General features: G+C 34.9%; 1 long non-coding RNA gene across 4 annotated transcripts; it reads right to left on the reverse strand.

The window, feature by feature from the left end:
- Nucleotides 1-286: 286 nt before the first annotated feature.
- LOC147503552 (uncharacterized) lies at nt 287-2,493 on the reverse strand. Of its 4 annotated transcripts, none has more exons than XR_015220206.1 (7): nt 2,278-2,461; nt 1,811-1,946; nt 1,602-1,726; nt 1,468-1,515; nt 1,136-1,246; nt 963-1,053; nt 287-784 (listed from the first exon to the last, which is right to left on the reverse strand). It is a non-coding gene; the product is annotated as an uncharacterized LOC147503552 (long non-coding RNA). The 4 variants fall into 4 exon arrangements; XR_015220207.1 differs by having other exon boundaries at nt 626-784; nt 1,136-1,239; XR_015220208.1 differs by lacking the exon at nt 1,602-1,726 and having other exon boundaries at nt 626-784; nt 2,278-2,493.
- Nucleotides 2,494-3,696: the final 1,203 nt, after the last annotated feature.

Here is a 3,696-nt window from a genome sequence, read left to right on the forward strand (position 1 = left end):
ACAGAAGTTCTTGTATTCCTTGTATGTGATTGATTATCGTTATCTATTCGCTTTCTTCCTAGGAGCTATTATAATCCACTTCTCACTCCTTTTTCACACTTCTTTCACTCAAATTCAAAGAAACAATTCAAATTCTTGATCGAAAAAAAAGAAAACAAAGTTTTTCTTGTCTTCGATGCACAGACGGCGCCAATGTGATGTCTAAGAACACTTTTCTTAAGTATTCTAAGATCACACAATCTTACTAATGAATCAAAATGAATGAGAAGAGTGAATGAAGAAGATGAATTGAATCAAAGTTTTATTGATTGGCAATAAATGTTTACAATCTCTCTTTCTCTCTGTTTCTCTCTCCTATTTTTACAGTTTTTTAGAATCTGGATTGAATGAAAACATGAATCCCTTTCTGATGCTCTTCTAGTCTTTATATAGTGTCCTCATTTGGCCTGGATCCAGTCAATCTTTGACACGTGTCCCTTGCCTTTCTTTCTTGTTTCCCGCTTTCTACCTGCAACATAATTTGAACACCCACGAGATTTACCGAAATATTGGCCTTTATGCCAATATCTCGAGTTTTAAAATATCAAAACGAACATGTTTATAGGTACGTAATTTGCCTACTACAATTACTCTACTAAAAAGTTTACATCGGCAAGCTATAGTACACAAAGACAATATAATGATCTGGAAAATCAACAGGGTAGTAAGCTTCTTTCCATGTTAACAATCCATTCACATATAAAGGAATTCACTTCCTCTGGCCTTTCATCATGTGGACAATGACCTGCAATTATCAGATTGTACAAGAAAATTGAGATCTCAAAAGGGGGAAACAACAGTCATCATAAATAGATCTTTGGAAAAAGTGGTAAGGATACAATTACTGGTTAGTTTAGTAACAATGAGACATAACGATGTAGTAGTTAACTGGTTTATTGTTTAAGTGTAAGCATCAAGATTACCTGCATCCAATTCTCTGATCTCAATCCCAATGCAACACTCCCCAAGTTCCGACAGTTTTGACTCAAAATTTAAAAGTGGGTCTTTCATTCCCTAGTTGTCAATAAACAAGACAGAAGCATCAAGAGCTGACGGCTGTCAAATAATACCAAAATATGTTTGGGTCACAATTTACCTGTATAATTAAGACCTTCCCTCCAAATGATTCAAATAGATAATTTACAGGAATTGAGAGGTCAAAGCTGAAGACACTTTCAAGAACCATCAGCACGCCAGGATCTTGTGACTTACTCTGTTATGGAAAAGACATGAAGTAGAAAAGAACAAGAAGAAAGGTGTACATGGTAATCAGACACATACTAGAGTGAAACATAAATCCAAACTAGCTATGTCACCAGGACACAACAACACAAAATGGATATCAGTTCAGTAAGTTTAAGTATCAAATATATTATGGCACCATCTTGAAATATCAGGACCTTGGCAAGGAGCTAAAAGTAAGGATACTGCCCGAAGCATTTCACTGATAAGCCAATCATCAGCTCGTTCTCTGTTCTGCAGACAGACACAATTTCTATTAAAACCCAATACAGTATAGCATCAAAGATAATAAACGACAGCAAAGTTAGAAGCAAACTTACAGTAGGGTAGCAAAAAATATAAGAGCATTTGTGCAAAAAGCAATAAAAAAGGATGTGCCAAAGCCTAAACCACTAAATTTGGAGGTGGTTTGATTTGGCGCAAAGTTCCATCGTTCTAATTTGCTCTGCAAAGAAGGAACCAACAGTTCGAATATTGCAAAGAAGGACCACAGAAGAAATTTATTCAGCAGCAAAAGTCTTCTCCTCACCGTTGTAATTGACAGTAATCACAGGCTTGTCAGCAGGCCCAGGCGTAACCTTGAATGACCACAATTTCATGTCACTCTGAACAGAGGCATCAGAAAACCTCATTCCAATCAACCTCTTTGTGTAACTTGAACATCTCTACAACATAAACAAGAATCGACATGGATTAAAAATAACTAAATCCGTTCATTGCGTTAGACAGAAATAATTAACCTAACGACCTCTGCAAAAAAATAAATAAACTAATAAAGTATACGATGATATAAAAGTAGAAATTGTATGTTAGTATACTTTAGGTGTACTTGTTAAAAAATTAACCTTTTGTTCTTCTTCCTTTTTTCCTTCTTTTTTAAATCGACTAGATTCAATCCACAGATTAATTTTGTTGCTAATAAAACTAATGACTTAAGCATTAATATACTAAACAAATGTTCAAAAAAAACCAAGATAATAAACAAATTAAACGCACCTGCAAGGTCATATGGACTATGCTTATAAACATTGATCTGTTTGATATTGTTGACGGGTAATGGTCGATTTTGAATTCTCCTAATGAGATACTCTTCAATGAGTTGGTCATCGCGTGGAGTGGAGAAGCTAGCTTGGTTTCTGGAGTGGAGACGAAGACCGAGATGAGTTTTCCAAACCAATTTTGCGTTTTTTCCTTTTTTTCGTTTTTGAAATAGTGCAAAATTTTGAAATTTCGCAATTTTTGAGTGAATTAGATCTGATGATCTTGAGAAGAGATATGAGGGACTAGGAGGGTAGTGAGATAAAGGTGGCACTATAGCCTAACCGTGTGTATATATATATATTGTTTTATCCTAGGTCCACTTTTGCTTTTCAATCCAGGTAATAATTCATCCGGTCTAGGTCCTATTGGGCAAGTTCGGATTCTTGTGTGGCAAACACAATACTAACCAATATGGCTTCCAATTTGCTATGTCAACTTTCAGTAAATATAATAGATATATTAATAATATTAAATATAAAACACATAAACTATTATAGATTTCGGGCCGGGTGATAAGAGCCCAAAACTATAGTTTTAATCCTGTAACAGTCATACTTTTAGACCAATTATGTGAGTAATAATTAAGAGTTAATACTGATTACATGTTTTATGCGTTTCAGGCTTCAAAGTCAATTATGTGCAGAAATGTGCCACTTTGATGAGATAAAGGAGCAATGGTTGGTTGCTAAGGAGTTCTGTGATTAAAGGCCAAGATTCAAGAAGACAAAGCCTTTCTAAAGCCCGGTCAAAGCTGAAAAGTCAACGTCAACGCGGGCAGAAACAGCATACAAAGTCAGCAGAACTTCCGAAGGCCGTATCTTTGGACTCAAATCTTGGAATTGGGTATACCTTATGTCAAAACGACCAGCTCGGAAAGAGCTTTCCAATGGTCCAAGCCTTGGCCTAATCAGAGGAGCCGAAGTGGACGAAAAGTCTGTCGAAGCCAACTATAGCTGAAGAGGCCTTTTTGGACTGAAAGAATGAGGTTTTGGGCCTGATTCTCTAGCCCAAAACATGGCTCCAAGCCCATGCACGATTTTTGGATCTGAAACATATAAAAACAAAAGCTTAGCTCTTTGTTAATGGTAGCTAGTTAGACCTAAAACTATAGATAATTCTAGATCTAGTTTTCATTAAATAAAATTAAGTTTAGTTCATTTCAATTCTTGTTTTAGATTAATCTTTAGAATCATTGTTCTTCATTAGTTTGATAAATAAAATAGCTAGTTTGTCAATTTCGATTTTTGTCATTTCAATTTATAGATCTAATTTTAATTCTTGTTGAGTATCATTTCTGAGTTGTTAAATTAGATTGAAGTAATTATTAGTTAAATTAGCCAAGTTAGAATTTTGGTATGATGTTTAGTTATAATT

This window comes from Coptis chinensis, chromosome 4 (genome assembly GCF_015680905.1).
Source record: "Coptis chinensis isolate HL-2020 chromosome 4, ASM1568090v1, whole genome shotgun sequence".
Classification (NCBI taxonomy): Eukaryota; Viridiplantae; Streptophyta; class Magnoliopsida; order Ranunculales; family Ranunculaceae; genus Coptis; species Coptis chinensis.